This window comes from Myotis yumanensis, unplaced genomic scaffold, assembly GCF_028538775.1.
Source record: "Myotis yumanensis isolate MYYU_CA2020_CCGP unplaced genomic scaffold, mMyoYum1.0.hap1 SCAF_12, whole genome shotgun sequence".
NCBI lineage: Eukaryota > Metazoa > Chordata > Mammalia > Chiroptera > Vespertilionidae > Myotis > Myotis yumanensis.
This window is the reverse complement of record NW_027223763.1, coordinates 56,757,580-56,772,027: the sequence shown is the minus strand read 5'-3', so window position 1 is coordinate 56,772,027 and position 14,448 is coordinate 56,757,580.

Genomic DNA, 14,448 nt, shown 5'->3' with positions numbered 1-14,448 from the left:
CTCAGAGAAACTTTCTTCTCTCAAGCTCTCAATTCCTAAATCCAAGAACCAATTAAGTCCTACTTTTTCTCTGTCTTCTGTCTTCTTTTTACGCCTATTTCTAAACATTTTCGTTTGTTTCCTCATTGCCCCATACCCAGACAAGTGTGATCAGGACCTTCACTGTGGTCTAAGGCAAGTCACTCACCTCTCCCGTCTGTGCAAATTCTCAACATCTTTACAAGTTGACAACTAAAATCTATGGCATTTTAAACCCGCAAATATGAGAGAAAAGGATCAAAATGTAGACATTCTCATAGCAATGTTTTTTTCTGATATATATCTCCTCAGGCAAGGGAAACAAAAGAAAAGACAAACATGTAGGGAAAAAAGTAGGAAAATATCAAAAGCAGACCTATGGGCATATGTGTTCCTTTCTGACTCAAGGGGAGTGTTCCCTGTTATTGTATGCATGTGAGCCTTATGGCGTTTCAAGCACCAGATGATCCACATCCTTTTGACCTTCAGTAACCTTCCCCAGAAGGTTCAAACACCAGGTGCTTGATAATTAAGCTGCTTTGCTATCAATTCTTAGAACTGCAAGGCCTTGCCATAATTGCTCTCAGCGGCCCTGGTCCTTTGTTCTTTCAATCCCCATTCTGTATGCTTATATTACCCTCTTGATCAATTCTTTTATTGACTCCTCAGTCCTTACTAGATGAAACTTAAACTTTTCTCTCATCAATCTAGGGTCCCGAATCATGTCCCTACCTGCCATCCCAGCCTTGCCTTCACCCTCACAATAAGTCTTTCCTCTCATTCACATTAGAACGGAAACACAAAATATTTGAGAATAAATGTAATAAGAGGTAGGCATGGACTTATATTAAAAGTTTTAAGATATATAAAGTCATATAAAAGCTTTAAATCCAGATAACATTGTTTATTGAACACATAATATGTGCCAGGCACTATGATAAATAGTTTTACATCTAACCTACTTTTTTTTTTCAAAAATGCAAACATCTTTGTTTACTCCAATAATACATGGTCACTTAAGAAATTGGGCAACTGTAGAAAAGCAAAAGTCTCCCCGAAGTTCTACCTCCCCATCCTAGATATAAAAACAGACTCACAGACACAGAGAACATTTTGATGGTTGCCAGATGGGAGGAGGGCTTCGGGGGGGACAGGTGAAAAAGGTGAAGGTATTAAGAACAAACTGGTATTCCAGAATAGTCACGGGGTTGTAAAGTACATAGGGAATGTAGTCAATGTATGCAGTCAGATGGGTACGAGATTTACCAGGATGATCACTTAGGACGTTTCACCGGGGTGTACACCTGAAACTAATATAATATTTTATGCCAACTGTAAGCTATTATTCCCACAGGTGGTTTAAGATTACAAGCATAAATTGGTACTTATCTAAATGAAGTTGCATTAAAGGATATTTTTAAAGGATTTAATTTTATGGATTCTTATAATACTATACTCTCGCAAAATCAATACAATTTAAACGAACATAGTACTCCAGTCCATGTGTTAAAAAATAAGAAAACAAGAATATTAATTGTTGGTTGGGAAATATAATATGAATTAACTAAACAGCTTACTTATCAAAACTGCTAGCTCACCAGGACCCACTTTAAAATTCTTGTTTCACTGAGCCCACTACTCCAAAGCTATTATATCATAAATTGCTCATTCCCAACCAGTGAGTGCCCCACCTTGCAAGACCTGCCTTAAAAATCTCACCCAGCCCAGGCCCTAAGTCTCTGTAAATGCCTTTCTTTAATTTTCTCATTTTGAGGCACCCCTTAGACTCTGTCAAGGTGATGTTTTATCTTAAACAAAGTAAAAAAAAGTAGCACTTTTTAAAAATTACATTTATTGGGTCGACATTGGTTAATAAGATTATATAGGTTTCAAATGTACATTTCTATGATACATGTTCTGTATATTGCATTGTGAGCCCACCACCCAAAGTCTAATCTTCTTGTCACCATATATTTGATCCCCTTAACCCTTGATTAACCCTCACCCCCTTCTCTCTGATAACCACCATATACTGTTGTTTGTGTCTGAGTTTTTATTCATTTGTTTTTCTTGTTAGTTCATTTGTTGCTTTCTGATTTATATCCCACATCTGAGTGAAATCATGTAGTTCTTAGCTTATTTTACTTAAGCATGATATTCTCAAGGTCATTCAGTATTGTTGAAATGGCAATATTTCATCTTTTCTTATGGCTGAGTAGTATAAACTTAGTTTTGTGTGTGTGTGTGTGTGTGTGTGTGTGTGTGTTTATATATTCCCAGAAGGTCACTGGCCTTTTAAAAATATGTATTTTTATTGGTTTCAGAGAGGAAGGGAGAGGAAAGGAGAGAAACATCAACGATGACAGGGAATCATTGGCTGCCTCCTGCATGCCCCCTACTGGGGATTGAGCCTGCAACCCGGGCATGTGCCCTTGACCAGAATCAAACCCGGGACCCTTCGGTCCACAGGCAGACGCTCTGTCCACTGAGCAAAACCGGCCAGGGCTAAACTTAGCTTTTTTAATCAAAAAGATTTTTTTTTTGTGTGTGTGTGTGTTCATGTGTGTCAGAATGGGTCAACAGTTGGTATAGGCAATAAACAAGTAAAATAAATAAATAAATAAATAAACAGCATTCCAGATGGAGATAAATGCTATAAAAAAATGTGGGAAAGAAAGTACATGTGAGTGGTGGAGGGTAAGTGGGTTGTTCCCATTTTAGATTGGGTAGTCAGCTAAGGCTTCCCTAAGTGGATGGCATTTGAGCAAAGACCTGGAGGTGGTGAGGGAGAAAGCATTCAGCTATTTAGAGCATTTCAGAAAGAGGGACTAGCAGTTAGTTGCACAGGGTTTAAGGCAGGCCCTTGCCTGGCATGTTGAAGAAGTAACAAGGAGGCTACTGTGTCTAAAGACAGAGAAAAGGACAGAGAGATAGGATATGAGGAATAAAAGGTGATAGGAGAGAAACAGGTTGTATAGGGCCCTTTTTCTAAATGAGATGGGCAAACCATGCAGGTGAGGTTTAGAATCAAATTTTCAAGAAATTATATGAAATGTTTAGATTACTTAAGGGGTAATTGACATTTTTATGGTATTGAGTCTCCTATCCAATAATATGTTATACCTCTCTGTTTGTTCTAGACTTTCTTTAAAATCCTTCAGTAAACCTTAATAGTTTTTGGCCCATTAATCTTACAGATTCTTAAGTTTATTACAAGGTTTTAAAGGTTTGCTTTTGTTTGGCTTGGGTTTTTGCTATTGTAAATGGGATTTCCCCCTATTACTTTCTCTAACTGGACCATGTCTCAGTCCCTACTAGTGCTCTAAATTCAACCAGTATCTTGATTTCTATCAAGATAGGTTACTTTTGTCTATTTTTCACATTTATATAAATAGAATCATACAGGTTTTTTTAGAAAAACTATTACTTTTTAATACATTGTCTCTAGATGATGACAATATGTTCTGTTGGTTGTTGAGTCTTGGTAGGTATAACTCACTTCTGTTACCTACCTTGCTGCACTGGATAGAATTCTCAGAACAATTTTGAACAAAAGAGATGATAGGTTTTGTCTTATTTATGACATTAATGTGGAATAATTCTTACATTCACTCCCTTTAAATATAAATATCACTGATTAGTTATTAGAAATTATGTTTATGTTAAGAAAGTATCTTTATCTTACTGATTTTCTAAGTTTTAAAACTAAAAGCCTATTTTTGCATCTGTAGAGAACACTATAAGTGGTATATTAAACAAGCATACCAGTGAGATGTAATCAGAATGCACCTTTATGTTGTTTCCCATGGTCCCTTTAAAATGCCTTCAGAATGAGAGTTTTATCCATCTCCTTAAATGAAACTCAAGTTTTTTATTTTTCTGATAATTATTAGGAAATTGGAAGTCCAGACATCATTGTAGGAGGCAAATTCAATTCAGAATTAGAATATCTTGCCCATTATATTGATTGATATACAGGTATCTCCCGCTTTTCGAAAGTTCACATTACACCACTTCTCTTTTACGAAAGACCTACATCAGTCCCTGTTTTTGCTAATTGAAAGAAATATAAGGGCAATTTGACTTTTATGAGAAAAAGCAAAAATGGCATTCAGCTTGTTTTGCAGCTTATAGAAGCCTGTGCCACCCCAGCAGTGAGAGTGGCCCCGCCACGCTCCTTTCTGGGAACTACTAAATGCATGCAACACGAAATAATTCTGAACCCCAGATGTCCATGTCACTGAAACACTGAAAAAAAGAAAACAATTTCTGAATAATCAGTGGAAATAAAATTATAGTCTAGTTTTCATAGCTCTGTATTCATATTTTTACAATAAGAGTGCCTTTATTTTTATATTGTTTAAAATTATTAATTATATCTTCCTTTACCAATATATTTATATAGTTTTTTCTAATACTGTTTATTTAATACTAGAGGCCTGGTGCATGAAATTTGTGCAGGGGGCGGGGGGCTCCCCTCAGCCCAGCCTGCACCCTCTCCAATCCGGGACGCCTCAGGGCAGGGATGTCAGACTGCCGGATGTCAACCTGCAGTCGGACAGCCCTCTCACATCCTGAACTGCTGCTCCTAATTGCTCACTTGCCTACCTGCCTGGTCGCCCCTAACTGCCCCCCCCCCCCCGCCAGCCTGGTCACCACCAACTGCCCCCCCCACTGGCCTAGTCACCCCTCACTGCCCCCCTGCCAGCCTAATCACACCCAACTGCCCCCCCTGCCAGCCTAATTGCCCCCAACTGCCCCCCTGCTGGCCTGGTCACCCCCAACTGCGCCCCCTGCCTGGTGGCCCCTCACAGCCCCCTGCCAGCCTGGTCACCCCACACAGCCTGCTTGTTCAGTTGTTTGGTCATCCCTCACTAAACCCTCTGCTGGCCTGCTCGTAGGCAGCCATCTTGTGAGGGCGTGGGGGTTAATTTGCATATTACCTCTTTATTATATAGGATTGTTTAAACCTGCCCTAGCCGGTTTGGCTCAGTGGATAGAGCGTCAGCCTGTGGACTGAAGGGTCCTGGGTTCGATTCCGGTCAAGGGCATGTACCTTGGTTGCAGGCACATCCCCAGTGGGGGGTGTGCGGGAGGCAGCTGGTCAATGTTTCTCTCTCATCGATGTTTCTGGCTCTCTATCCCTCTCCCTTCCTCTCTGTAAAAAAATCAATAAAATAATTTAAAAAATAAAAAAACCCAATGTACTAAAACAACTACTTTTATTGTTTATAGCTAACTTATAAACACTAGGACAATATTATGTAGAACTGGAAATCTTGATTGGAAAGTTCCTTGGTAGGAAAAGGTAAATAAAGTTCCCATAGAGAGGCAGAATTCAATTCCCTTTTCTGAATTTTGAGAGCTGTTTATTTGTTGCTGTATGTTGTTTTTTGTTTTTGTTTTGTATTTTACTTTTTCTCCCTTGTGCACTGCTGGTGGGAATGCAGACTGGTGCAGCCACTATGGAAAACAGTGTGGCGTTTCCTCCAAAAATTAAAAATGGAACTCCTATTTGACCCAGTAATCCCACTTCTGGGAATATATCCCAATAAGTCAAAAATACCAATCAGAAAGAATATATGCACCTCTATTTTCATAGCAGCACAATTTACAATACCTAAGATTTGGAAACAACCTAAGCGCCCATCAGCAGATGAATGGATTAAAAAACTGTGGTGCAGCCGTAACCGGTTTGGCTCAGTGGATAGAGCGTCAGCCTGCGGACTGAAGGGTCCCAGGTTCGATTCCAGTCAGGGGCATGTACTTTGGTTGCGGGCACATCCCCAGTAGGGGGGGTGCAGGAGGCAGCTGATCAATGTTTCTCTCTCATCGATGTTTCTGACTCTCTATCCCTCTCCCTTCCTCTCTGTAAAAAATCAATAAAATATATTTAAAAAAACAAACAAACAAAAAAACTGTGGTACATCTACACAATGGAATACTATCTATACTAATAAAAGCCTGTGTGGTCGTCATGCCCTCACACCGTGTTGCCCTCACGCTGTAACAATCCATCACCAGGAGGCTGCGTGTGCAGCGAGCACACGTAGGTGAGTGGGGACTTGACGCTGCATGCACGGTGTCGAGGCAAGTCCTATGGCTCCACGTGGCAATGCTGGGGGCAGGACCCTTGGCTCTGGCTTACCTCTTTGGGGCAATCCATCGAGGAGCCCCAGATGGGTGGGCAGGCCTACCTCTTTGGGGAGATCAGTCATGGGGTTCCCGCACAGTGAGAGGGCACAGGCCAAGCTGGGGAACCCCCTCTCCTGAGTGCACAAATTTCGTGCACTGGGCCTCTAGTGCTTCTATAAAAAAGAAGGAATGTTTACCATTTGCAATAGCATGGATGGACCTGGAGAGCATTATGCTAAGCAAAATAAGCCAGTTGGAGAAAGATAAATATCACATGATCTCACTCATATGTGGGATATAATGAACAACATAAACTGATGAACAAAAATAGATCCACAGACAAAGAAACACTGAGCAGATTGCCCAACCTCAGAGGGAAGGCAGGGAAGGGGGCGGTGGGGCGGGTAAGAGATCAACCAAAGGACTTGTATGCATGCATATTAGCATAACCAATGGACAGGGACAGTGGGGTGGTGGGGGCTTGTCCTAAGGGGTGGGAGTGGCCTGGGAGGGGTCAATGGGGGGCAGGGAGGAGACATATGTAATACTTTAAAGAAAAAAAAAGAATGTAGGTTCTGCTCTGTATTTTGCATACTCATAGCTGTAAACCTACTTTTGTACTATATATATATATATATATATATATATATGTAAAATCAAAGGATAATTAGAATTTATAATTGTTTACATTTTGTTATAAAATTTAAATGACCCTGCTTGTAGAAATGTGAAATTGAAAATCTCAAAGACCTTTCTTTTATGTTCTTTATATGTAATAATTTATTTTAATATTTTTAAAATTTTATTATTCAATGTTGTACTTAATTATTTTATTTTATGTATTTTTTATTGTTTAAAGTATTACATATGTTTCCTTTTTCCCTGATTGATGTACTTAATTATTTTAAAAGTTGAGCAAAACAAAGCAAAAGAAGATTCATCATATCAACAACTTTTAAGTAGAGGATTTTCTTCATCAATTAAAATATCCTTTGACCAGATGTATGCAATTTGATTTACCCATGACGGATGACATGTTCTTTACTAATATATTTGTAGAATGCTGTATTACAAATAGTATAAAGGTCTAAATTCACACACACACACACAAACTTTTTTTAATTGATTTTAGAGAAAGTGAGGAAGGTGGAGAGAGATAGAGACAGAGACAGAGAGACATCAATTTGTTGTTCCACTTATTTATGCATCATTGGTTTTTTCTTGTGTGTGCCCTGACCAGGGAGCAAACCCACAACTTTGGCATAATGGGACAACGTTCTAACCAGCTGACCTACCCGCCAGAACTTACTTTTTCTCTTGTTTTATAAATATTTTTGTACTTTGAGCTCCTATGGAGGGCAGGATGATGTCTTGGATGTTCAGTAAATATCTGCAGTTGAATATATAAAACAAAAGTGGGAGCACTACATCACCCAAAGGTAAGTTAATAGCTAAAAGTAATGGTTCCTAAACATGTTTAGGCAAGAGAGAAGCTAGATATACGGAAAATGTACAAGAATCATACCCAGATAGAGAAAAAGGAGAAGAATGCCAACAGAAATATAAGAACCAAGAGAGAGAAAAAAAAAAGAATACAGGAAAGGTTAAAAGACAAGACTGCCTTTGTAGGGAGTTATAGCCTAAATCCAACGAAGGGATTCCTTTTTCTCTCTAGGAGATAGGTACCTGGGCAGATGAAAACCAGCTTAGGCAGATCAATGAAGACAACCTGTGCTTTAAGAATTGAATTATTGGCTAGGACAAAAGGGACAGAAGAATTGGACTAAAACATAGTCCCTCCAGGCAATTCAATCATTTTACTACTCCAGTAATTAAAGATTCAACTTTTGTTTGTATTGTTTACTTAGTGTGGTGGTTTATTCTGTGTCAGCTTAATTAAACTGGATTACATTTCCCCAAATCCCATTCCTTGGAGGGTTCCAAATTAGAGTTGGCAAAAGAAGAATTTGAGACAGATTTAGAAGGTGGAAGAAAAGCAGCAGCCATTTCTCTGAAGTTCACTGTGGTTAGATGCAGAAGAGTCAGAGGTGGAGGATCAGAAGAGTCCTCATTTTCCTTACTCTCCTTCAATACACTTCCGGCTTTACTTCCCAACTCCTGACCCAATGGCCCCAGGCCCAACACTAGATGCTTGGCAGATGACTCATACATCTGGTAGCTGAATAGAGCACAACTTCCCCTAGACCTCCCCATTAGCCTTCCCCATACAGACCTATTTTGGCAGCTGGACATGTTTGGTTTCTCAAACTGATTAGTTACTACCTCTCTAATTTCCAATATACCTCTTAGATCTTTACTTCTGCAAGTTCCTACTACAATTGTGTAAGGTCTACTTCCTATTCTATATAATAAAAGGCTAATATTCAAATTTTCCCCTCGACCAGGAGTTCAACCAGGAGTTCAACCGGGGGGCGTGGCCGGCTGGCCAACCTCCCACAGCCCCTCTCCCCAGCCGGTCCCACCCCCAATTTCCCCACCCCCGCTGGCCTGGCCCGAATTCGTGCACTGGGCCTCTAGTACAAGAGAAAAGAGAAAAAAGAAATTTTTCTCTCATAACTTTTCGTGGTTCTGCTTCCCTGACTGAAAAAGGGATTATTTTTATTTTGTTGTTGGTTTTTTAAATGATCTTACTGATTTGAGAGAGAAACATTGATCAGCTGCCTCTGGTACACACCCCAACCAGGGACTGAACCCACAACCTGGGCATGGGCCCTAACCAGGAATGGAACCAGTGACCTTTCAGTGCACAGGATGATGCTCAACCAACTGAACCACACTAGCCATTGTTATTTTGATGAGCCCACAGAGACAGTATGCAGGCACCATATCTGAGTCTCCACCCACCTGGCTATTACTGTTTGCCCTCCCTGGTGATTCCCTGAGACCTGACCCCACCAAACTTGTGGGCCTTCCTACGCTGTTTCTAGTAACTTTTCTATACAAATGGCCTGTCTTGACTCACACTTCAGATTTTCTAAAATCTCTCAAATAAGCAGTATCTATACTCAGCGAGCCTCATACTTCTTGCTAAGTGACCCTAGGCCCAGCACTAGGAGTAGTCAGCTGTGTTTCACAGCTTGGTCTCTCTTGGGCACCTCCAAGCCCAGCATAAATAACAGACAGCTGCAGATCACTTTGTAGCTCAAGCTGGGTGGCCCTGGGCAGAACACAGGCTGTGACTGACTTTGGCCTGCACCTGCCAGGAGAGCCCAGAGCCAGCATACCTGGTGGACAACTTCAGACCATGTCGAAATACCACCCAACCACCTCCACAGTGACACACTCAAGGGCCAGACTCAGCAGGCACCAGAGACCCACCAGAGTCCTGCTCTTTGGGGTGGACCCTGCACAGCTGAACCTCCATGGGTGTTGGTGGTCACAGCCAGTCCTTGCAGTGGGTCAGCCGGGGGGTAAATTCCTCCCATTGATGTGCCAACAGCAATTAAGGTTCAACTACAACAAGAGCATGTACACAGCCCACACGGGAGGGACACACCTGGAGTGCCCAACTTGGGTGATTGGGAAGGCTGTGCAACTGGACCCTACAGGACACCTACTACATTAGGCCCCTCTACCAAGCCCAAGAGACATAGCAGTTCTACCTAATACATAGAAACAAACACAGGGAGGCTGCCAAAATGAGGAGACAAAGAAACACATCCCAAATGAAAGAACAGCATAAAACTCCAGAAAAGGAGCTAAACAAAATGGATACAAGCAATTTACTAGATGCAGAGTTCAAAACACTGGTTATAAGGATGCTCAATGAACTTAGGGGAAAGTAGGTTAACTTATAGAGACCTTCAACAGCATAAAAAAGGAGATGGAAACCATAATAACCAGTCAGAAATGAAGGAGACACTAACTGAAGTGAAGAATAATTTACAGGGTCCAGCTGGCGTGGCTCAGTGGTTGAGCGTTGACCTATGGACCAGAGGTCATGGTTAAATTCCTAGTCAGGGCATATGCCCACGGTGGGGGCTTGAAACCTAGTGTGGGGTATGTACGGGGCAGCCAATCAATGATTCTCTCTCATTGATGTATCTCTCTCTCTCTCCCCTCTTTCTCTCTCCCTTCCTCTCTGAAATCAGGCAGTTTTAATAAAACAAAAATAATCTAAAAGTAATCTTCTGGTGGGGGGAGTGAGGTGGGGATGATGGAGGGGGGTTGCCCTGGAAGAGGGCCAGGCCACAGTCCCCAGGTACTTTAGGCATCATGAAGAAATGGATTTCCTCAGGGGCCCAGTGAGGACACTGAAGCCAAGACAGAAGGATGGAATTCTGAGTGGTTGTGGTAAAGCCAGACTCCCCTACTTACATACTGTCCCCTCTCTCCCAGCAAGTACTGCACAGGGACCCCCGCCAAGAAACCCTCCCTGAGACCAGCCTCACCTAGGAGATAATGTGAAATACCAACTATGGACCAAAGGCAATAAAAACCTCTTTTTAGAAAAAGAAAGTATAAGTGATAATTCCAAATGATGGCGAAGGTGCGAAGAAACTAGATCTCTCATACATTCATTGTTGGTGGGAATTAATAATAGGACAGCCACTCTGGAAAACAGTTTGCAGTTTCTTAAAAAAACTATGCAATCACCATATAATCCAGTAATTGCACTCCTGGGTATGTATCCCAGAGGAATGAAAACTTACATCTACACAAAAAGCGTGCATGAATGTTCACAGCAATTTTATTTGTAATAGCAAATATCTGGAAACAACCAAAATATCTTTCAATAGTTTAATCGTTAAATAAACTGTGTACATCTGTACTGTGGAATCTACTCAGATATAAAAAGCAATGCACTATTGATACATGAAACAATTTGGATGAATTTCAAAAGCACTGAGGTGAGTGGAAAAGCCCATCTGAAAAGGTCACATACTATATGATTCCGTATTTATAATGGACAAAATGGCAAAATTATAGGGATGGAGAAATGATTAGTGGTTGCCAAGGGTTAGGAATTGTAGGTGGAGGGGAATGGAATGACTAATAAGTGGTAGCATTTAGGAAGATATTTGTGGTGATGCAAATGAAGAAAAGAAAGCATTGTAAGGGCCATGTATTAACATACACACACACACACACACACACAGTTGAGAAAACACTACGTTTATTGTATTTCTTGGCTAGACCTCTTCCTAATAACTTCCTAATATCTATCAACACAAGCAGATTTTCCTTGTCTTAAACAATTACCTTCCCTTGATCCTTAGATATATAAATCTATCTTTTTCACTTTTTATTTTGAAATAATTATAAATTCACAGGAAGTTGAAAACATAATGCAGAAGGTTCCACTGTACCCTTCATTCATTTCTTGCAGTGGTTACATCTTAACTAACTATAGTACAATGACAAAACTAGGGGACTGCCATTGGTACAATGTGTTTGTATAGTTCTATGCCATTTTTATCACATGTGTAGATTCTTGCAATTACTTCCACAACCAAGATACAGAACTATTCCATCACTATAAATATCTCCCTAGTGCTATTAATTGATAGCCATGCCATCCCTCTCCCTTTAACAATTCCTAGCTCTTGGCAATCACTAATGTTTTCTCCAACCCCCGGAAGAACCAAAGGCACAAAGATAATTAAAGACATCATCCCGTGAGTAGGCCCAGTCACCAGAATAAGGGATCATTCCACTTCCCAAGCCACACCTCTCAGGTACCCAAATCAGGAAGTGAGAACATGCAGCATATGAAGAAGATGAAAAAGAAAAAAAGGCACAAACAAAAACCAGGCAGAAGAATAAAGAGGAGTGTGATCCACAACCATGTGGGATAAGAGAAGCCTTAACGGAGACTGGATATGGAGACATAAGAAGGAAGCAAATCAAGTGCTTGAGATGAGAAGTGATTACAGGAGGTCATGTAGTGAGGTGAAAAATTCCACTCAAGGCAGTCAAGGCAGTCTTCAGAATAGGCACCAACAGCACCCCCAAATCAACTAGCAATCCCTGGCCTGGTCTACCTTCTTTCCAGTTATTCTAATGACCACACAGTTTCATTAATGCTTCCCTGATCCCCTGTCTGAGAACGACTCTCCTCATTGGAACACCATCTCAGCAGTGTATCTAGTCACTGCCTCAGAAATGAAGACATCTTCATTTTTTTCCTTAGAGGTAAAGTTCCAAATGCTTTTTGGTTTCCAGGGGGAAGCTGTAATTAGAGCAGATTTATGACATCTCTGACTGAACCAGCTCTGATTAATATGTTTTGTTTTCCCCATATTCTGGTTAACTTCCCCATTACAAGGCTTAGGATATCACACATGAGAGAACAGTTCAATAATAGCTAATCACACCAATAAGTTGAAGGTGTATTACTAGGGTGGGAAGTGACATATATGTAAAAGATGTGGAGGAAGGGATTATCACTGTTAAAGTCTGGGGGTGTGTTAAATCTCACTTACAAATTTTACATTAAAATGGTTACAATTAATGTATTTGTAGTCAATGAAAAATGTCAGGCCCTAACTGGTTTGGCTCAGTGGATAGAGCGTCAGCCTGTGGACTAAAGGGTCCCAGGTTCGATTCCGGTCAAGGGCACATGCCTGGGTTGCAGGCTTGATCCCCAGTAGGGGACATGCAGGAGGCATCCAATCAATGGTTCTCTCTCATCACTGATGTTTCTTTCTTTCCCTCTCTCTTCCTTTCTGAAATCAATAAAGACATATTTTAAAAAATGAAAAAAGAAAAATGTCAGTGATTTTAAAGGATAAGTACATGAAAAATTCACACAGTCTAAACAAATATAAATACTCTCAAGTGTCTTTATATCTGCTTTCTTAGCCTAAAGGCTGAGGAAGTCCCTGTCAGGGTTTTTCATCTGCCCCTTCCTCTCATTCATTCTGTTAGGGGCAGAAATAGAATATTGGGGGCTGGCTATACTTATCTATATAGATAAAAGCCTAAGCAACCATTACCACCAGTCAACAGAACGACTGGTCGCTATGACACACACTGACCACCAGGGGACAGATGCTTAACGCAGGAGCTGCCCCCTGGTGGTCAGTACACTCCCACAGCCAACCTCCTGCAGCCAGCCAACCTCCCGCAGTCCCTCCCCCCGGCCTCGATCGGGCCAATCACTGGCCAGGCCGAGGGACCCCATCTGTGCACAAATTTGTAAGTAATATTAATCATGCTCTGTTAACCATGATTGTTTTGCTCTGATTAAAGAAAGCATATTCTGATCTGTTTTAGCACATGGCCCATTCTAGTTCCTTTTGCATACTCATTCCTATTCCTTTAGCCTATTTCCCCATGTAATCTTTATCCTTCTACCCAATATAAGCAGCTGGTTTATGTGTGTATGTGTGTGTGTGTTGCGGGGGGGGGGGGGGGGAGTCATAGAGCAGATTTTCATGGATGACTTGCTGCTCTTCCATACTGCCGGCATTACTGGAATAAACCCTTTCTCTGCTTAATTGGCTTAAGTAGTGACAGGCAGCCCGGGACCACTGGTTGTCCAGTTTCAATTCAACAAATATTTATTGAGAAAAAATACACCGAGTGCCTACTTCTAAGTAGTTTGAAAGGCTGGTTGGAAAGATTGCCAATAATTATGCCATAGTGAGATGAGGACAGAAACTTTTCCAGAGGTAATTTTTGGATTGAGTCCTTTAGGACTAGAAGGAGTTAAACAGAATGGACTGGTGGTGGGGACAAGCTGAGGAATGGAGGGGGGTTGTGAAGAAATATGAAGCTGGGAATACTTTCTAGTCGGAAGACAGAAGGTGGAAGAGTGCTTGGCTGCTTATACTTCCAACATCTTTTTCTCATTATAAGCTCTTCTGCTTGCAGAGCTGCTGGCTCCCTGCTCCACCTAGAGGTGGTGTGGGATCACACAAAGGCGGGGACTGGAGAACAGACTGGCTGGGAGCTTGCTTTGGCTGCTAGACTAGATGTGTGATTCTGGGCAAGCTGCTAAACTTCTTTGAGCCTGTTTCCTCGTCTGTAAAATGGGGATAGTAGCATCTGGATTAAATGAAAACATGTAAGTCAAGCTCCTGCCTCAATTCATTTAGATCTCCGTTTCCCCTCCCTCTTGCTTCCATTTTGGAAATTGTATTCTTTCTCCTTATAACTTTCTCATTGCTCCTTTCATCTCTATCTTGCTATACTTTTGCTGGCATCCCCGCTTAGAAGGGTGGCTAAGCGGGGAGGGGTGCATCAAACAGGGCTGGAGGAGCACAGCCTGTCAGTAGTAGTTCAGAAACTGTCTCCTAGTGGCTCTGATGAGCCCAGCCCTCCTGCCTC